This window comes from Lutjanus erythropterus, chromosome 21, assembly GCF_056507025.1.
Source record: "Lutjanus erythropterus isolate fLutEry1 chromosome 21, fLutEry1.hap2, whole genome shotgun sequence".
NCBI lineage: Eukaryota > Metazoa > Chordata > Actinopteri > Lutjaniformes > Lutjanidae > Lutjanus > Lutjanus erythropterus.
The window spans coordinates 6,965,953-6,988,848 of NC_139337.1; the positions used below are offsets into that span (position 1 = coordinate 6,965,953).

The 22,896-nt window shown below is 40.2% G+C and overlaps 1 protein-coding gene across 1 annotated transcript in view; it reads left to right on the top strand.

Annotated features, from left to right (window-relative positions):
* The window catches only part of znf438 (zinc finger protein 438), a 62,690-nt gene that overhangs the window by 15,020 nt on the left and 24,774 nt on the right, over positions 1–22,896 (top strand). The gene's annotated exons all lie outside the window — the stretch shown is intronic.

The following is a 22,896-nucleotide window of genomic DNA, read 5'->3' on the forward strand; positions in this document are numbered from 1 at the left end:
CCCCTCTGTCTCAGAGGTAACTACACACAGAGAAATGGTTTGTACATCTGATATCTTTGCTCATGTGAGCTGATACTCTCTTTGCTGTTGAAAGCAAAATCTCTCTCGCGTATACTCACGTGTATTCGCTGCACCAGTGTTACTTCATGTTTTATCCTACTCGGGAAAATATACACTCTGAAAGGTATGAAACTGACTAACCTTGGCAAAGATACTTGAAAGGCTTAAGGTTAATTCTGAACTGCTGTAATCCATGATTTGGTTGGTTTGAGAACAGAGATAGCAATGGTTCGGCATGTACCTGTCAGTACTAAATGATTGCTTATTTCCTGCCAGAGGAGGGCGGGGAGGGGAGGTGGAGTAATAGCAAGCAGCTGCCTCAGCTGGACCTTACCTTTTCTTTCTGCCGGCCTGCTGTTCTCACAAGCCGGCCTGCATGCCAAAAACACCTACTTCTGCTCAAGTTCTGCACTGCTGCACGTTCAAGATACAAGCTGCTGTAGGCGGCTTGTAATCAGGATGGAGTACAAGACAAACTCCCTCCACCTTTATGAGCAGTGTTGGGAAGGTTACTTTCAAAATGTAATAGAGTATAGATTACTAGTTAATAACCTGATAAAAATGTAATAACTATTGTAACTATTTTAATTACTTCATCAAAGAATTGAAACTTTCTGCATTTGATTACTTTTTGATTTCTTTTCCCACAAACTTTAAACTGAGCAATAAAGCTGAAAAGACCTTAAAAATAAATTGAAACCAGGCAGCGTAAACCTCTACCACTTTATTTCATGTGACTGATTGTGGTTGGTTACTTTAACTTGCCTGTAATTGCAGTGTTCTACATTAAAATTTAAGTCAACAATATCAATAATGTGATATGAGACCTGATATCGTCTGGGATTTTATATATCGTTATATCATGTGTTGTCTCTTCCTGGTTTTAAAGGCTGCAGAGATGTAATTTTCTAATCTTAGTAGACTGTTCTAGTTCTTCTATTATTTGCCTTTACCCACTTAGTCATCGATCCACATTACTGATGATTATTTATCAGAAATCTCATTGTATTTGTACCATTATTTTAACAATTGTGCAGTATACGATCAAAAATTCAAATAATTCCATAAATCTGCAACAATACCTTGTTTGAGAGCAATCAGTCACATCAGCATCACACTGACCAATCAGCTGGTTTTATTTTGACATACAAATTCAGCCAAGAGAACCAATCAAAACAACGTTCAAGACTTGAGCACATACTGCCCAATGAATGGAGCCTGTCTTAGAGACAGTTTCTTTAAAGCCACCCTACCCTTGATGGTGTTGCATACCAAAGGGAGGCTTTCCTGGTCACCAAAATTATGCAAAGCAACAGAATGACTTATATTCTAAAACCTTATCAAAAAGAATCAACCAATATTTTGATTAGTAACTGTTATTTTTTGCAGATTTTTCCTCAGTAACTGTAACGGATTACATTTATTTTATAATTAGTTACATGTCACTAGAGGTTACTCCCCAGCACTGTTGATGACTGATAACTTCCTGTGAGTCAGTGTTATAAGTAAACATTACAAGAAAAGCATCTGTTTTTCCAGTGAGTTCACTCAACACCTCTTGCGTATGACAAACCTTTTTATTCTTCCCACTGCTGCTTTCTTTTGTGATTAGCTAAATACTCCATCGATCCGCAAAGTTGAGGCCCCCGGGGCGAGGGAGCCATATTCATCACACGGCGAGAGGAGCATGCAGGATGTTGCACCGGCTGTCCCTCTTTCATTGGAAAACGATAAACATAAATCTGTGGAATGCGTCCGTGTGATATAAGTCCACGGTGGACCACGGTGGAGGGGGGATGGGGGCTGATCCGGTCCGCTCTCCTCAGGCAGTGGAATTAGAGAGCCGGAGCTCTGTGGGGTTTGCTGACATTTGAGGAAAAAAAGCCCACCTTCAGCAAAGCAAGACTTGCAAATCAGTGTCACAAGTGCAGGAATTGGTGCTCTAAAACGGGAGCTAGGATGCGAGGGCTTTTGAGGAGCCCCCTCAGCAATGCAGAGGGACTCTGGATAGGGCAAGGCTTCTCCCTGTGAATCACAGCTAATTAACAAAGTAATTAAGATCAGAATCTCTGCTCAGAGAAGGACTCTAAATTGTCTATACATTCAAATAGGCCATCAAAAGGAAATCCCTTCCATTCATGAAAGGGGTAAAATTAAAGCGTTCAGACCCTTTCCTCTCTATTATCCCCGCCGTGTGTCACACAAGGGACATCTGTTGAAAAGAGCAAGCCAATGTTACGGTGAGTTAAAGCCTTCTCTGCTCCATCAGAAGCACTGTTCATAATGCATTCGCTATACATATTTCAGCTTGAGTGAATTTATTTCAATAAATAATGTCACTCCAAGGACACACTTCGATCTTTGCGCGGCAGCCGTGCTGACTGTAAGCCACACCGTATTGTTATCTCATTCCTCTTGTGGCAAATGATAGATTAACAAACAGTTTATAAACAGGGCGCCGAGCTTGTCCACAGTTTTATCATCACTGCACACTGCCAAAATAACCTCTCTGTATGATGGATGTATTTTCCAGTGATATTCTGCTGCTACAAGCTGCAGGGATATCTATGGGAACAGCCATAATGGTAGGGCTTACAGGGAATTTCATATAGTGGGCGCACAGTGGATGCGATTTATGGTCGGGATTAAGTCCAGTGGGCTTTTTCTGGTAGGCAGTATTTAGGTGCTGCCGTCATCTACTGTGTTGACTTTTTAAATGCTACGTCTTTTCCCTGAACTGTATCTTGAATAGAGAGTGTCGTGGAGAAGTGCTGCAGCGTTCTCACATGTCATGTAAACAGTGTCTCAGTCAGTGGTTGATTTCCACAAAGTCGACACCGCAGTACACAGAAATGAAGCCACTGATAAAAAAAGGCATGTTTCAGTTACAAAAGTACAGCACAGTTAGCATATCTTTTTTGCCAGCGGTGTGGCCAGATGGATGATAACCGTGAAATGTGCCACAGACTTTCACGGTCCCTAGGGGCCAGTGTTTCAAAACTTTTCATCTAGATCAGAATTATCAGGATTAAATCTCAAATTTGGGTGTTGCAGAATCAGGAAATGTGATCCTGATCCTACAAAACTGGGATACAGATTTGGTAATCCAGTCCTACCCAGAATCCAAATCAAATGTTATTTTGAGGTATTTCAAAATTCCAAGGTGGAAGTTAGGATAGTTTGGATGCTAAAAATCAGGATTACCCTGATCCCACTGAAATTGTGGATTCAGCATGGATTGGATGTTGAGATATGTGGAGTTCATGCTTAATCATGCTTTTATTCATTTCTTATACGTTAAAGTGACACAGATCATGCCAAAACAGCATCCATTCTAAAATAAACAATCAATGCAACATAATTTTCACCTTCACCTATAGTGAGCCATCACTTCACTAAGGGTCTTTTGATCAATAAAAACAGGCATGTGAGACATCTAATTAATAATAATAATGCACCTCCCAGCATTTTTACATGCCCGTGTAAAAATGACATGTTACTTTGATCAACAGTTGGAGGAAATATAGAGTCTGTAATCCTGATCTTGTGGTATCTGGATCAGAATGATCCCATCCAAAACTCCTTTGAAATAGCAGGTCAAAAACTACCAGATCAATTTCATCTGGGATAGCAAAAAAAAAGGATTACTAAATCTGAATAATTCTGATCTAGATTAAAAACTTTGAAATACTGGCCTCAGAGGATGAATCCTAATGATCCCTTGACCTCTCCTCTACCTTGACTTACTACCAGCAGGTCAAAGATTTCAAATATTACTGAGTGAAACGTATTGACCATCTATGATTAAATGGACAGTATGATCATAATATGATGTTTGCAATAACATTTGGTACATGTACTCTGGGTCCATGCATGATGAATAACTATGACGTTGTCCAGGAAACTGGTTAGCTGAAGTGTAGACTAACCTCAGTTTGAAAACCTAAAAAGGTTTTCTTTATTCCCTGGCTTGTGGGCGTGCTGCTTCGATTAGTTAGTGCAAGGAAAATGTACAATGTGATTGATCAGCCAGTTACCTGCTGAGATGATCAGACAGATCCTGATTCATGTCATCTTGTTATTGATGTGACTACAAGATGGCAATTTAAAGGTGCAGTGCATATGATTTAGGGGGATTTATTGCCAGAATAAGGTAAAAATAGAGTATAATATTCGGGGCGAGGCAAGCTGTAATCTACAACCCAACCGCTGGATGCCACTAATTCCTATGCACTGGTCCTTTTAGCAGTTGTCTTAATGATAAAATATGCCACATCTGCCATTTGATATAGTGTGTCTTTGTGAATTTTCCCAGAAGCTTAATAAGCCTCATATTATATTTTGTAAAAGCGATAATTTATTCAGAGTTTTGACTGATTAGAGGGAACAGTCTTTATTTCAGGCTATTTTAAAGAAAAAAAGTAAAAATTCTCTGATTTAAGCTTCTTAAATGTGAATATTTTCTTTACTCCTTTATGGCAGTAAACTGAATATCTTTGAGTTGAACTGATCAACATTTTTTTCACAATATTCTGATATTTTAGAGGCAAACAACTATCAAGAAAAATAGTCGATTAGTCGACTATGAAAATAACTGTTAGTTGCAGCCTTAGTTCTGTTATAACCTGGATGCTGTAAATATGTGTACGTAAACAATATCAGTAATCAGATTCCTTGCCTACCCCTTTAAAACCATGACTCTGTGATGTTCACACTCAAAATATTACATATATATAACACACTTGTTTAATTTTACAGATGCTATTGTGTATGAGCTTCATCCATAGTCAGACTATGGATGGAGTTATTTTCAATGCATGATGCATCACTATTTGTAAAAACCTCTCATCTCATGAAACTCTGCTGTCACAGGTTTATTTTCTCCGTCTGAAGCCTTTATCATGTGTATGCCACTCAGAAACCTGGTTTTCAGAAACCCTGTATACTCAGCAAATGAATTCAACTTTCTACTGGAGAAATCTTACTGGAAAATCAGGCCACTCTGTCCAGATCACAGAAACCTGTTTTCTCGTTTACATGAAACTTAAGAAATCTGCTTCCTGGAGAAAGCAGACTGTTACCAGGTTACTTAAGGGTATGTTGGGCTTCGACCTTTATCTTTCTTACAGTTTGTGGTTTCCTTTACAATGAGCTTAGGCCACTTGTGTGTCTGTAAACTCCGAGTCATTTTGGTGCTGCCCCTGTGTTCATGTCTTTGTGTATGTGATTCTTTTTGCCCCGCTTAGTCACAGGACAGCACAGGAACAGTCCTCTAACGGTGCGACTTATTGGTTGATAAGTGTTCTCTGCTCAGGGTACAAAGCAAACTCCTGTTTCCTGAGCTGTCTTGTGCAATTTGTGCTGAGCTCAGTGTAGCGCCAGAACATTTCCACTTGTGTTTCACCTCAGTCTGTGTACTCTGCCGACAGACACACCGGGTCGAGGCAGGGATGGGGAAATTCAAGCGGAGGCTATGTTGAGTTAGAGGCCACCACCTTTTTTTCAGTGCTTTCCTTGTATCACATTTGAACTTTGAGTCTTCACACATAACCTTTCTGAACGCTGATGTAGGTAGAGATCAGCCACAAAGTGTTACTTACAAGAGAAGTGAAACTTTTCAGGTTCTTAAAAAGTCATGATATGAAGTGGCTAAATTTAGCATTTCTGAAAACTTTGTATTCCTATAAATGCCAGCAGAGGCTGCCTTTCAGGTTCCAGTAGAAACTCGTCAGAAACCCAAATCACTTCCTCCACTTTTTCCTCTCAGGCAGGAAGGGGTTACTCTCCATGTTTCCTGTCCAATTCCCAGAGCGCCGGCTTCATTCTGATTGCTTTCTTGATGTTAAACATTCCCAGGCTCCCATAACCTTCTAGCTTGCCTCTGCCGTCCAAGAGCCGTCCCAGGTGAACGAGTGGGCGAACCTCCTGTTTTTTAAGGATAAAAATCTCTCACAGGGGGTGGGAGATACGGGGACTGGAGGGGCAGGGAGCCGTGCGATGGGAAAGCATTCTTTCTTTGCATTCCGTTGAGTTGGTGTAAGGCTGTGGGAAAGCATGTTTTTCCCAACCGTGGTTTGTTTGAGCAACGTTTCTTGTGAAAGAAGGCTGAAGAGGTTTGAGGTTTGAAGAAGGGCACGTAAAGTGTGATGGAATAAATAAGTATGAGTCAGTCAACTTTAGGAGCAACAATCATGGACTATCTATTTTCTGGGAATCGAGGTCAACACGTGTTTCCCTTTCAAACGTAATCCTTTCGCTTGTTCTTCACGACTCCTTCCCACTCACTTCCTCCCCTCCCGAGACACCTGATCGACGGCTGAGTTATGTTATCTCGTCTGAGTCAGCGGAGCCTTCGCATCAGTCATAAAACAAACGGCATCCAGATTGAACCAACATGCCTGCGCAGGAGGCTGCGGCGTGGATGTGACCCAGGAGCAGAGCTGGGCCAAGCCGGACTATATTTAGCCCAGCGATGCTCAGGCTAATTGCCCTCCCAGGCCTAATCATTTCCAGGCTCTGCAGCTCACAAACGACTGGAGGGGAGGCCAAACACCCACTAACCTCATGTTAAAGAGATGTCAGCATCAATGGGGCTGTCAGAGCGCTCCGCAGACAAGACAAATTAGCACAATATCCTTCCCCCTCGTATGCTATTAGATGCTCCATAAGCGGATTGGATTGGGGAGTCCAGTGTTGCTGTCTGCTGTAGTGTATTAATTGAATATGTTTGCCTGCTACTGTATCAGTAATGTGAAGTCTTGGCAGCATCCTCTGCAGGCGACATTGGGAGGTTGTCTTCAGTTCATCCCTGCTTTTGATGCCTGCCTGAGCAATCCCCTGTGAATGATAAATCCCTCCTACAGCCAGCTTAGCTCCTCTATGTGGGCCTAACCTGGGCTGAAAAGAGAAATACAGCATTGCCTCCGCCCTGCTAAACCCGCCTTAGCTGCAACGTGGTGTTGGTGGAAAAGTTTACTTTGTGGTGTTTTGTTTTCACCCCCCCCATGCATGAGTTCCTGTCCGTGTCAAATTACGCCGCTTCCTGTGTGGTTCCTGTCCCCAAGACTCATCCAGGTTAAACAGCGGGCACATGATGGCCCGGGTCAGGAGGGTGAGGGCTGGTGGGATGAACAGGTTGGGTCGCCACTTTGCCTGATAATCAGACCCAAGCTTCCTTCCTGTTCCAGTTCCCAAAGACATGCTGGGAAACCTGATGTTTTTCCAAGGCCTTTTCCATTATGCACACCTGGCCAGAGACCAGGTGGATTACCAATGATGAAAATGAACATATCAAACATTTTAATAGGCTATTACTGCAAAGGAGCACATTTGGAGCATACAGGCAGGTGACAAATTAAAGGAAAACCCCGATCAAAGTGGATGGCAGCGCCCCCCCATCCCCAACCCACACACACACAGGCTTATTAAAGGCTTTGATGAGCTTAAACATTATGTAAATGTTATGCTATGGCCTTCAGTTAGCAGATCTCAACCCAGTTGAAGGAAATTAGGGATTTTTTTTTCTTTGAAAAACTGTTCCATTCCTCTAGAGCTCAGAGACTTCACTAGAATCATAGAGCCTTAAGCTGTTGTGTTTTGTTATCATTGTTGTATGGCCTGACTCAGGTTAGAAAAATTTGGCCTTCAGGACGCTGCTGGGAAATAGCAGTGTCCCGTTTCGGAGCTAATAAATTACGTGATATCAGATCGGGGCATAGACTTGCCAATACCTGATCCAGCATTTTAGGAGGCATTTCTAATACTGGTATCAGTATTGGAACAACCCTAACAGAGCCCCACCTCAGTGTAAAATTTGGTTCACACATCCTCTTGACAGCTACACGCAGGTTAGTTAGAAATGTTATTGTCCACAAGGTGGAAAACTGCCTTTGGCTTGATCTTTCATGATGACACAATGATGCACACAGTGTTGCAGCCCTAATAGATGTGCACCATTCACACCCTCAAAACAAGTGAGATTATCACATTCATTCAAGTTCACCACAGTTCCATTCACTTTCTGTGATAGCAGTTCTAAAGAATCATGTGTGCAGGCATTTTATTAGGTCTTCTAAGGAATTTGGTGCAGAAGTGGTTGCTGCTCTCCCCACCTGTATGATCTGTCCTTAAAGCCAGTCAGTGTTGCTGTCTTTAGCATTTCTCATTCCTGACAGATTGAGGGCTTCATCTTCTCTACATGAATACTGTCTCTGATAATGACTGTGCTGAGTGCAGCATTGAGTCCCTCAAATTGGGAAACAATGTAGAGCATAGTCTCAGAGATTTAGTGGTGATTATGACAGCCTTGTTAGGATTATCTGGATGTGTGATTTTTTTTTTTGTTTTGTGTTCTTCAGGCTACATGGGCTGCAAAAACTAATGTTGCATAGAGAATATTTACAGTCACTTCCAAAGAATAACTGGTCATCAGTGCTATTTGTTATTCACATGCTATAATCCAGAGGGAATAAATTGACAGTTTTTTTTTCTCAAATCAGAAATTAGAAATATAATATTTTTGAGAAGCTAAGAACTCAGACCAGAGCTATGGCTATACTATCATTTTTGAACAGTGTCGAATAGACCTTAATTGGACTAGACATTGATCGTGAAAGTTGAAATCGCTGCTTGCCTCCTCAAAAACCTCACCTCTATGTCTTGTAGTTCGTAGGCTGTAGAGTCAAAAGGTGAGCTGAGAGCCAGAGGCAGAGAGGGAGTGAGAGAAAGAATAAGTGAACTGTGTTTGTCAGCTTTTTAAACCCTGAAATTGATTCTTCTTCTGCGCTCTTTATTCTAATGACAAGCTAATCCCCCTCTCCTGTTTCCCTCCGTTATAAATAGAGCCTCTTATTTCCCCGCTCCGCTGTGCGCTGCTGCTGAAAATTAGCACTCATGATGAGTCTGCGCTCTCAGCAATCAATTTGCCACACTAAGTCCCTCCAAAAAGGTTACCTGTGGCAACTGAGCCCCGGTCACGTAAACTCGCCCCTCCTGCCAATTTTTATTCAGCTAGTTAAATAAATGGCTGCGTCTGGAGAGTCAGCTGAATGAAATGTCAAAATATTGATGTTGAATAGTTACGTGATTTCAGGGCATCAGAGAGGAGGGCGGTTGGTGGAGGTGTTTCACAGGGAGAAGGGGGCGTGTCTGCCCCGGGGCTACTTTAATGATATTAGTAGAGATCTGCTTATTTATGAGGCTGTAAGTTATTCATGATCAGCACTGGCTATCCATCACAGCTAGGTTGGTTTACTGCAACAGTCACAGAGCTGAGCAGTACTGCTACCACAGGATCTGATATTTTAATACTTTCCTCATCCACTGGTTTAATATCTAGTCATTTGGATCATAATTTAGAAGGGCTGTGGTGAAAAAGGAATGTTTCTTCAGTCTTTCTTCACTTACCTTGTCCTCTGAGGTGTGGAGGAATGCTGCCTGCTGTTCTTGGTGCAGCAGCAGTTCCTCTGATTTCACCTCCCACCTGCCTCCTCCTCTTGCTCCCTCTTACAGGTTCAGTATGCTTGAAAGTTCGTAGTATCTAGGTCATAAAATATATCTGACCACGTCAAAAGGCAAAGGTGTATTCTGCTGTGTCCAAAATTGAAGGTGGTGCAAAAAGCTTGCTAACATGTTATAGCTTCCGCCAGACTGCAACTCGCTGTCTCACCAGTGTCTCTCCAAGAGCTCTTATATATTTTATATATATATGTATATATAGTATATCTTTGTTTTAAGGCTGGCTTTCTGCAATATTTGTTAAAGACAAATTTCACATGAGATTCTACAGACTTAAAAACTTCAACTGTTCATTTGGTACAGTTCCCTGCTAAAGAATCACACCACAGTCATTTTAACATGTTTTTGAATGAAAATAAGAATAATAATGTAAATATTATCATTACCTCTCTATCACAATTGCAGTGTGAGTCAGATATTTTTTCCAAATCATTCAGCCCCACTGAAAACCCAGAGACTCTTGTTTACTATCATAAATTAGGAAGAAAGCAAAAAAATCCTCATATCCTTGACATCTTTGCTTGAAAATGGCTGAAACAATTATTCCGTTATCAGAGTAGTTGGTAACTAATTTTCTTTCAGTTTGAAATGAATTACATGAATGATGATGATAAAGGCATCAGTATGGTTAATTGCTTGACAGATGCTCAAACAGCATCTGAACCCCCCCCCCCCCCCACACACACACACACACACCTTTCCGATGTCAAAATTAGGAGGGCTGTGTCAGATAATTTCTATAACACTCTGAAACTGACAGTCACACATTCACACCATCAAAAATAAGCCGAATGTGCTGAGGTGATAAAGTAAGCATGGTTTGAACTCAGTCCAACTCTCGGTTGTACACAGAAAAAATAAAACCGTTTGGGCCAGTCAAATAAGTGCAAGTGCACATTCCTGGTAGATTATTTTGTAATGCTCTAATTTTTTTTCCTCACCATTGTTGAGACAGACTGTAAAAATGATTAATATACCATGATAGTGTTGTAAAATCCTGTCTCATGGTATTATAGACAAATTTACAGTGTTTTGGCATCTGATAAACCATCAATCTCATGGCTCTAGCACTCAAACCTGAGCCTTTTTTCTGGTCTCATAAGCACCTGAAGCAGCATCACCCCACTAACACGACCCCTTGCAGTTCTTTTCCCTCTAACAGTGTGCTAGTTTTGGTCCACATGTCTTAGTAGTTTAGTAAGACATACTGCTCTGACATACCTGTGAAGAGACTTCACATGTTTTTATCAACAAGGCCTGGCAGTGACCTTCAGGACTGCCACAACAAGCTGAGATCAGAAAGTGGCATGGTAATGGTAACCTACCAAACGTAGTTTTTTTTTTTTTTTTTTTTGTAACGTAGTTTCTGAAGTGTAATGCCATTGAACATTTGAGTCAGGAAAAATTACAAAAAGTTGCTATAGTCTGTATAAAGGAAGAAGGGAGTTCTTCTTCTAAACACTTACGAATTTTAGAAAATAGTTGCCGAAAACACTGATATAACTATGTAGTACTGAATTGTTAGGCCATTGAACTGTTATTCATCATTTCTGTGTTCAGGATGTTTTGGACAGACCTGAAATATAGTTTGGTAACATGCCGGTAACTTTAGTGACTTTCTCAGTCCAAATCGGCCCAGCAGTTCACTTCAGCTGGCTTCAGTTCCAACGACCCGACACAGAAGGAAAAAAAAAAACCATCCTGTTACCGTCCTCTGGCTCTGGTGGTTCAAACATGTCTGGACATGTCCAATAAAGCTGCTAGAGGGAGCGTCCATGTTTTAGGTTGGTTTCAGGTCATAGTGGTGTTTGACACTGAGACAGCAGAGCGAACACAGCCTCAGTGCCTCAGAGCACAGAAACCTGCTCATTTTGTCATAATTTTTGAGATCTAATTTTATATACTTTATTTAATTGTTTAAATTTGTTAATAATTGTGTATTTAATAACACTTCTCTACACACCTTTTAATATAAAGGTTTCTAATCCTACAGAGCATGCAGAAATGCAAGAATGTATTTAAAACATTACAAATTGATTCATATCATACATTTCAGCTATTTTGCCTGCATTTTATTGTCACATCTCAATCAAGCCAAGTTGTTGACCCCTTTAGTATGTGCAGAGACAGTCAACAACATTAACAAACCAGAAGGAAATCACATTTGTAGGTTGTGGAAGTTGTTCAACCCCGTGTGGAAAAGTCAAAAAGACTTAATGGAAGTTATGGAATTTGTAATAGTACAGTTAGATCCCCAGTAAAACTGACTGAAAAGACACTTAATGAATAAGTATTATTTTCAGATGATTATTTTTTCATCTGGTTTCAGCCATGGTATTTGACAGCACAAGAGTGAATTTATTGTTGAATTTTCCTCTTTTGATGGCGGCAGAACCCTGGCTCTAATGTCATACTGTAAAATGGAATTGGAGAGGACACACACACCCGCCACCTCGTTGTGTGTTTGTGTGCTCCTGGAGTCGACTGGGCAGGTCTGCGGTGTGTCTGGCAGGCTGCGGGGTCTCTGGGTTGCTCTGATAGCGCTTGTTCCTTTGAGGCCCCAACATGCTGTGGATAACGACACCAGCCTCGTCCAGAGTGTGATCTCAGGCCAGCACGAAATGATCCAACGGATCGGCTGCCAGGACCTGGGCAGGATAAAGATACACCCGCAGTTGATTGGTTGAGCACATCATCAGACGTGTAACACAGGTTTGATAGCTGATAGCACCAGTCCTCCTCTGCTCTGGCTTTGCGCTGGCACACAACTATGCCTGGTTGCACCCTCAGAGAATGAGCCCACCCTTCTTGTCTCCCTTGTCTCCCCTTGATCTGCCTCGACTGGCTCCCCTCTGTTCTTTCTGTTCCTCTCCCCCCGAAACCATCTTTCTTCTCCTTCTTCTTGTTCGTCTTCTCCCCTCCCAGTTCCTCGTCAGATCCACAGGGCCAGATTTTTATCGCTTTTCTGCGAGTCCTGCGAGGGGAACCTTGAGGGTCTCAGTGGGATCAATTTAAAAAGGAAGCGCTTGTCTCTCCTCCTCTCCTTGGCCCTCTTGGCTGATTGGGTCCGCTCGCCAGGAACTTGCAGGCTTTTGATCTCAACCACCCCCCTCGCCGCCCCCCCAACCCGCCCCTGCTCGAAGTTTTTGTCAGAGCTCGGCTCTAAAAAAAAAAAAAAAAAAAAAAAAAAAAAAATCTGTTCCACTTTCTGAGGAATGTGGGCCCCATCCCCTTTCTCTGCACCTGTGAGAGATGGAGTAAAAGTTTAGTAAACCCACTGGGTGGTACTAACAATCTATGGCGTGATTGACTTCTCTTTGAAGATGTGAGAGCGATCCTGTCTCTTCAGGTGGAGGTACGCCGAAGAGGACTTGCGGTCCTCGGGCAGCTCGCTTGAACAACTGGTGAGAAGTTGCTGCGAGGTTGGATGCATAATTCACACAGTGTGGGGAACGGCTCGCTCTGTTACAAAGAGGAGAAAGGTACGAGGTGGTGCCTGCGAGCGTTCCCATGCTGAGCTGTGTTGAAGGTGCTCCCTCCTTTGTACGACATGAAGGAACAGTGACCCCGGAGCAAGAGGGACTGAGTTTGACTACAATAACAGACCAGGCAGGGCTGTGTGCAAGCTCTTATGTTTTTGTTGGAGAACGGTTAAAGGATGATTCTGGTTTGTTGTAACTTAAGTCTTAGTATTTTAGGCCATCACTCTGATCGTTTATTACAACATTATACTTGGTTAAGCTTGTTATTATTTTCAATAATATTCATTATTATTTTATTTATTATTTTAATCAATTAATTAATCCTGTTACAGTCAAGTCAGTTTAAATGTGGATCACACATATGTATGTCCATACGTGCCTCTTTTCTATAATGATTATTTTTATTATTGATTAATTTGTTGATTATTTTCTTGATTAATTGAACAGTTGTTCGGGCCATAAAATGTCGTATGTTACGTCCTCAAATGATAATCCTAAGAAGTTCAGTTTGCAGTCATACAAACTGAGTAGAGAAACCAGAAAATATTCACATTTAAGAAGCTGAAAGTTTTTTTCTTAAAAAAATAACACAAAACAATTAATTTTCAAAATAGTTAGAAAATTAATTTAATAGTTAATTAATAATCAAAAAATCTGAATTGGTGCATTCTTAGCATGCAGTTAACAGTTAGAGCTGGCACAACTAATTGATTCATTTAGTAGTTGTCAACTATCAAGTTAATTGGCAACTTTTTTTGATAAGTGATTAATTTTTTGTAGAGGTGTGAATATTTTCTGGTTTCTTTTGTTCTGTCTGACAAACTGACTACATTTGGGTTGTGGACAAAACAAGACATTTGAGGACAACATCTTGGGCTTTTGGAACAGTGATCAACATTTTGAAATGATCAACAGATTAATTGATAATAAAAATAATCATTAATTGCAGCCCCATAGTTAACTTAACAAGCTCCATATGGTGATGTGTAAAACACCACCTGTGGAGGAAGTTGGAACAAGGAGTCTGTGGGCAAAAGATTTTAAGACTAGGAATGCACTGATTAATCGGACGAACATCAGTATCAGCCTTTATTTGCCTCATTTACTGCAGTCACCTTATCAGCAATTCACTGCGTGGCAGTGAGGCATGTTTACCTGTAGTGATGCATTAACTAAATGTTGTGTTGGTTATTTGTGGTTGATCTTGGACAAAAGAAGCTAGCATACCTAGCTGCTGTTCTGGAAAAGAAGCCACTAGATGGACACAATTCTGGTATGACGTAAGAGGGCAACAAGAGCCGTGTTTTTAGAGTGAAAATTTATTTGTTTCTCAGCACAAAAGGGGGAATAGATTCCAGCTAAACAACCATTTAAAAAATGTTATTTTAAATATCTGCATCTGCCAAGAATTTCACAAGTGGTACATCTCTGTTCAAGACGACTGATTTCTATAAATTTATGTTGCAAAATTGTAACCACGGGTTTAGGGCTACAAATAATGATTATTTTCATAGTTGATTAATTGGTCGATTATTTTCTTGATTAAGAGTTGTTTGCCTACAAAATGTAAAATGTCAGTGTTTCCCAAAGCCCAAGATGATATTTTGTCCACAAACTAACATATTCTGTCATGAAAAAGTAAAAAAATCCAAACTATATAAATATTTAATAAGCTCAAATCAAATAATTTTGACTTAAAAAAGTACTCAAATGATTAATCAATTATTAAAAAAGTCAATTTACTAAGTAATAATAATGATTAATAATTGATTAATCAATTACTGTTTGCAGCTCTGCTAGAGTATTCACATTGCCAAACTTTTAAACTGTTTGATACAATACTCTTATAGATAAAAATATGCTCTATACCTGTTTTGATACCACAAACAAAAAGGAACAAAAAGACCTAGTCACACAGAATAAGAGCTTCATTTTTTTTTAATTTTATTAGCAATCAGAAAGTGCTGGTACAGAAAAAGTCACTGAACACTGGTTTTGCTGCAAGCCAAATTTTAGGCAGGACAATAAAGACCGTCATTTCAAACATATGATATTGAAAACAATATTGATACTTTTGACAGCTTTAAACCTTTATTTCTGTCTACCCTGACTTCTGCTTTACTGCCCACTGTGTGGGGAAGGAAGTGCACCAAAACATGTTTATTGCAATGCTTATCTCACGCCTTGGTTTCCTCAGCACAGACAGATGACCTCAAAACACAGGTTTTTACTCATTTAGAACCATTCCCCATTCATCATCCCTACACTGACAAAACAACCTGCCAAAGTATAGTATGAAACACCTTTTTTATACTTAGTAGTACTGAAGCATATCATTGGCCATCCCGTTATTTGATAGAAAGATGGCCAAATGTATGAAAATAAATTGTACAGTGTCTACAGCAATGAGTGAAGCATGATTACCTGAGTTTGTTGTGTGATATAACTGCTTTTCTGACTAATAGGCAGTAGAACAACTGTCAGTGTTTGGACAGGAGCCAGGCCCCGTCACCCTCCTCCTCCTCATCTTCCTCCTCTCTCTCCTGCCAGGTCAGTGCAGGTCAAACAGGAGTTTTTCTTGTCCTACCTTACTGACCTCTGGTCTCCTGGGAAACCTCCAGTCACAACTTGGGATTAAAATTCCTGGTAAATTTAGCCAAAGCAGGCCACAGGTTCCTGTGCTTTTTGTTTTTTCAGGCCAAATCAAAAGAACATCACCTTAGTTAGACGGAACAAACAAACCACGGCTCAGGGAGGACCTGAAAGTTTGAGGTGGTTTGCAAGCGTCTGTCTCTGCAAAGCAAAGCACCCCTCATTTTCAGGGCTCTTGGGTCCCTCGGTGATGACATCATCGGTGTAGTTGTGCACTAATTGAGGTTTAATGCTAGAGTAGAGAGAGCAGGGCTGTAATTTTCCCGCCCCGGCCTGGAATAGAGACGACAGCTTTTCATGTGGTCTGGGCTAATTTAGGTTGCAGTGCTGCAGCTGTGGGACACCTCACACTTTTGTCCTTCTCATTCTGCCTGCAGATAAAAAAAAAATATGGGAAAAGCAGCTTGTTTATAAAGTAATGTAAAGGTCTTGGCCATGCCCAGACTTAGACATACATTAGGACAGATAGAATGAGGCATAAGTCAATAAACTGCTGGTGAGACATTAGAAGACTTGGCACTTTTTGTCCAACAAAACGCTGACATGTAAATTGGCCTTTAAAAAGGTTTTGGTGATCTTTTTTTCCAGCGTCTGTTGCAAAACCACCAAAGTTCTTAGGTAAGCCTTGAAGAAATAAATCTCTCCTCCCACCACCTCCTGCCTAAAGACTGCACTCATTCTGAATGTACAGCAACACATGTCAGCCAGCACAATGCGGTTTCTATAGGCCTACGTAGGAGGTGGAGGAGGAGTGCGAGCGCGAGGAAGAAGCAGCTGTAATACGCAGAATGGAATTCGGTGTGTCATTATGATCGTATGTCCACAGAGTCTGGGCGTAATGACATTCATCCTCCCATCGAGGCACACACACACACACACACACAAACACGCGTGCACCAACACAAACACAAAGCTCTACCTGCTCTTTATCCCATCCGCCATATCAGGGCCTGTGTAAACATCAGGCCCGTTTGAAGTGGAAAGCCTAATCACAAGCGTAATCATTGACATTGCAAGGTGGTTACTGGCCTGAGAGGGGAGGGGAAGAGGAGGCTGCTGTCGAGGCCCGTAGAGACACCTGATAGCAGCAGGAGACAAGACAAGCCTCTCAGAAGACTGACAGTTATAGATAGATAAACTAGAGACAGTTTAATTTAGCTTTTTACTTCTGAAAGAAACAAATGTAATAATTCACATCTATGATGTGCGTCACACGTCAGTCTGGGGTAGTAAAATTACACAAGTGCCTATATGTTGGTAAAGGGACAATTCACTCCAAAATCTAAAATAGTTTTGGTGTGAGTTGCAGGGTTTTGGAGCCTCAAGATATCTTCTCCTAAATATAATGGAACTGCATGGCACTCAGCTTGAAGTGCTCAAAGTGCCAAAAAAAGGCATTTGAAAAATTCAGCAGCAGTTTCTCTTTCCAAAAATCATGGCCCAGTTACTCAAGACAATCCTCAGACCTTGTTGTGAGCAGTTTGATGCAGGAACTACTGTGTTTCTACCAAACTGTACTTGCCATCGGGGAGAAGGACGCGTGCATCTATTCATGGATAAGAGGTTACAGCTTGGTTACAGAATGGCATTAATGTTTACATCCCGCACTGTCACAAGCACAACCCCTAATCCATGAATAGATACACGCTTATTTTTTGCGCGGTGATACAAAGTCTGACATCTTTATGGCTGATATCTACAAAACTTGGCAAGTCACACCAAAACAATCTGCATGGATAAATAGCACTACAGGCAGGAGGAAAAACATATTTTTGAGATGTCCCTTTAACTTATCACATTATGTTTAAGTTTGATCAAGGCCCCCAGATTTACGGTTAGTTTCCTGTGTTTCACTGTGGACCTAAAAATTTACGGCAAACAGCATGAAAGAAGTAATTGAATCAGTAAGTAAAAACAATGTTGTTTTCTTCCTCTATTCTCATTAAGATGAGCTAGAACTTTATTCATCCTCAGGGACACTGTTGTGCAGCAGTTTCAATACAAAGAAAGATAGACTGCAAATACAAAAGAGTGTAATTCATTCAATTCGATCGATAAGTCTACTTGAAAAAACATTTCTGGCAATTTCTGATGTCAGTTAGCCAGGTGATGACTTCATCAGGAGCTGTGCTGGACAGTTTGGACAGGACATCTTGTTCAGAGTGAAAGTAATGTCATGATCATCATTTGTGGGAGAATGATGCAGGCCAGGCAGCTGTAAGCTACATCTGTAACTTCACTAGTAGATAATAAGAGATAAATCTGCAATATGCAACAACATTGTTCAGTATTTCCATGAAGATATGACAAATATTGAAGTGTGCATGTTTTACTCAGTAGCTGTGTCTATAACACATTGTCTCCTGAATCCACAATAATTACAAATAGCAGAATGGCTGTTCTTTTTCACTACAAGGTTTTCATCAGTCACATTTTCTTCAGGCAACATGCTAGCCTTGTAAGTGCCACCAAATTGACACAAATTAATTCGAGGTTAGCTGATGGCTAGCTGGGGCTTGATGTGATTGGCCAAATGGTGTGAATGCATGCCCAGAACTCCATCTGATAGGTCTAATGTTCACGTCCTACGTGTGAATGCATGGTGCATTTAGAGGAAATTATTTTTCTTATTCATTGCATTTCAGGCAGTCGTTTCAAGTTTGCCTATTGTGCACATTCATTTTGCAATAAAGACAAACAAATTATTTGTCGTTCAGCGCTGTTTGCTTAGTAACATTTTATCTTGACTGGCGTCAAGTTCATGATCTGATGGAGAATGAAAGTCCTCGCTTAAAAAATCCCCTCAGAGTGAATCTGAAACCTGTTAATGTAAATATGCAAGCCTGTAAGTTTGCAAATAAGTTTATGGCAGTTCCAAGAGACGCCTCCCATTGTAAAACAACAGACAGATTAGGCTATATATATATATATTAGGGAAAATCATATCGCATTATGACAAAAATGTTCATCACCTTGAACATGTTGTAGTATGGTATAGTAGAAGTATTTGTGTTTTTAAAACAGAATTCTACTGTGTGCAGTGTCTGTATAATGAACCTTCACTTTAGAGCTGCAACAGTTAATCAGTTAATCGATTATTAATCAACTGTTAAATTAATCGTCAACTATTTTGATAATTGATTAAGCATTTTGGGTAATTGTCTAATAAATATGTCCACAGTAATGCTATTTATTAACATTAGTTAATGCTTAACAAGCAAATGAAGTATAGCATTAATTCATGTTAGTTAATAGTTAATAAAGATGCCAGTAATATTAGTTAGAACCATAATAAATATTTACTAACAGTTAATTAATGCTATAATAAGCATTATTTTCTGTTAACAAATATCTTTAAAAGGTTTTTTTTTAATTACGGTACTATCTAATATTAGTATATGGTTGATAAAAATGTTAATTAACATGAATATTATTAAGTTCACAGCTAAGAGAAATATTCTTATAAATGTTCTTATAAGAGACAATAATTGTCCATGTAGTCACCCATCCTCCAACTTTGGACTTATTTTTGGTAAAAGTTGAGATCAGTGGACACAGTCCATGCTCCACATGTAGAAGTTAGATTTTTCCTTCATGTAGATGTTTGTTAACTTATAGGCTAACCTGTAATTTATAGTGCATGTTATATAAGTTATTAATAATGCTTATTAAGCATTAACTAATGTTAATTTATGGACCCTTATTATAAAATTTTACCAAATATTCTCAGCTTTTAATAAGAATACTGTCTTGTTTCTTTATTCCTCTATGACACGTAACTAAATATCTATGGGTTGTGAGTAAAACAACACATTTGAGGACGTCACTTTGAGCTTTTGGAAACACTAATCAACATTTTTCACCATTTTCTGACATTTCATAGATCAAACAACTAATCGATTAGTTGAGAAAGTAATGGACAAATTAATCAATAATGAAAATAATAGTTGCAGCCCATCTTCGCTGAGAACTACCATACAGCAGTTCACGTACAAACTCAAACAGAAGTTTTTTTGGTAGCACGATGCTGTGATCAGAGGAGTTTGTGAGTGAAAATGAAACTAAGCAGTAGATGTCAGTGTACATTGTGTATCGGTGCCTCTGTAATGTACAGTGGCCTCAGGGTGTGATTTAGAAATGAAAGAGCATTTTGTGATTAACTCCCAGCACATGCACACACACACACACACACAGACACACACACACTGATCCCATTGTAGCAGTCAGGTCTAGCTGGCCTCTGCCTGGGCCAAAGCCTGTTAACTCCAATTCAGAGCGTAGAGGCTGGTAATGAGCACTGTCAGAGTTGACATAACAACCTCCCGCTCTGGGGCTGAACACTGGAGTCAGACACACAGAGAGGGAGAGGGAGCAGGTTCTGTCTGTGCTGTGTTGATCTGGGGACTGTCTGCAAATTAACCACTGAAATTCCCAGTCAGGGTCAGCTGTGTTTGGGCCATTTGCTCTGCATTTGCCCTTGTACTGGACTCTGATGTGTGGTACTGGGGTTTTTTAAAATGTCCTTTCCCTCAGACTACCTTCACTGTGATGTGTTGTCACAGAAGTTCCAGGTAAATCATGTTAACTCAAACTTAGTGCTCGTCACACCTGGAATGGATTTCATTCTTTGGAGCTTTAAACTTAAGCATCACTGGAGTTTTCAAGTATTAGGAATTAAGTTTTATTTGAATGCAGTCTGGTTTCTGACTTGTAACTTATATCTGCATAATACGGTAAAAAAAAAAAATTATATTATATTATAATAGCCAGTGTGACAAGCACCAAGCTGTCAGTCAACCATGTTATTTGCATCTGGAATTTAAATAGCAATTATGGCTATTTTCAGCTGTATTGCAGAGATAAACCATGATCATTTCCTGAACCTAACCAAGTAGTTTTGTTTCCTAAACATAACCAAATGAAAATACTAATAATTTAGTACAGCAAGTACAGCAGTCTGAATAGCGAGTTGGAGCCATAGACTGTTTATTGAATAGGTTGAAACCCTATTTAATATGCAATCTATGGTTGAAGTGAATAGTTTTCCCTCACCCCCCTTCTCCGCAGACTCAGGGAACTGCAGGCTGCAGGAGTGCTGCAGGCACTCTGCATGAGCACAGGACATGTGTAACACCGTAAATTGACAATAAAAAGCAACAGTGAGTCCTCCACTGTAAGTTGATCAGTTGTTTATAAGCCAGTCTCTGCTGACATATTGCTCAGTTTAACTGTTGGAAGCATCTATACCGTCCACATGATTTTTAATAATTTTCGTACTACTCATAAACAGACTTAATCATGCACCGAACATTCAGCAATAATTTGAACTCTAACTAACATGAAACAGACAAACTGAAACAGTTCTTCTGGCCCAGAATAGAATTTTCAGAGGGCAGGCAGCTGCAACGTTGGCATCAGAGAAGCAAGTATTTCAACTTAACAGAATTCCTTGATGTCTGATGACATATAATCTTTTTATGATGTATTAGAGTCCTGTGTTTGACTTTCATCCATCACAATCTCCTGTCTACACAGACGTTGCTGCTCTTTATAACTAAATTCACTGAGAGAGTGTAAATAGCTGAATAGCTGCTGTGTGCCTATTCTCACTCATGTGCAAATTGATACTTTGAATATTTAAATATTTAAATAAAAGTTGTTTTGTATGCATGTATAACCTTAGAATAATTTCAATTATTGCACCCTATTTCACCTTGAATAAATGTTTTCTGAGTCATGTCATGAATACAGTTACATTATATAAACGTTAGGTGCTCAGTGCAGTTGTCCTCCAGGTTAATATCCAGAACACTTGTTTTCTTCACAATAAGCGTTTTTCTCTGCGTCCCCATCCTGGCTCATTAGAATCAGCTTGTTTAGAGCAGATGACTTGCTGTGTTGTCTGACTGGAGCTCAGGCAGCACAAAACACAGTTCCTGCATTCCAGCATCGCGTGTCCCGGACTCCCATTTCTCAATAATTTATCCAGACAACTAGAATGATTATTCTATGAATATGCACTAAAAATTCCTTTCTTATGCTCTTTCTCTCTAAGTTTGTGCATGTCAGTGTGTGTGCATGTGAGCAAACGTGTAGCTGTGTGTATGCAGCTCTTTTCCCCCTGAAACAAAGGAGGTGTCAGGGCGAATTAGCCCCCCTACGACTGAACGCCCAGAGAGCTTAGAGATGCACCACAGGTTCTGCTGAGTCGCACATGAGCCGCGGTGTCTGCCTCTTCCCCTCCGCTTCCCCTCCTTTGCCCCCCCTGCGCTCGCCCCCTCTCCACTCCTGAGCTGCTCTAACAAGGTTGTTGGAAGAGGATAAGGCGTGTTAAATGAATAATTTACACAGAAGAGCGCTCCTTATTTATTTAATACGGCTGGATCTGACTGAGTGGGCAGCCTGCGTCCCCAACTGCCGAGACACTGGCTAAACGAGCGCTCGCTTGGCTTAATGGAGGGCCAAAGCGACAGGCATTTAGAGACAGCAAGGGGTGCATAAGAGAGACTTTGTAGATTGTGTGTGTGTGTGCTTGTGAAACAGCGCATGCAGAGCCGTGTTAGTGTGTGACTCCTGTCGCTGCTGAATGTACTTTGTCGTCGCACCATGTTACAGTTTATACCTTGACAGACAGGTCATTTGAGAGACCTTTCACCAACATCCTATCGCTTCCAGGAATTTATGGAATAATGCTAAAAATACTCTAGACACCATCTTTTTGATGCTAATTCGTGAAGACTCAAATTGGTCAATATTAAATAAGGCATTAAGAAATAACATCATATGTTTTAATTAAGTAAGTTTTATATATTGGAAAAAAATAAATAAATTGGCATGTGACCAGAATATTGTACTATTCAAATATTCATTTGTTGGGTCGGTGTTCTGTTTTCAATTCTGGGATTTGGATATTGTTTTTTTGACAAAAAACACAAACTGCAAAATACATTCTAGTACTATATTTGTAGCAAACTTACAAAAACTCAAAATACACCAAACCATTTAGAATTTTAAAATAAAAAAAAATAACAATACAAAAAACAATACTGAAGAATGACAGAATCCTTAACAAATTAACACCTTAATTATGCTGAAAGACACGTGTTGCAGTGGTCATCTATCTCGGCCAAAAATTGAGAAATTGATCATTTATTATAAACTATACATGTTTTTACAGGCTCGAAAG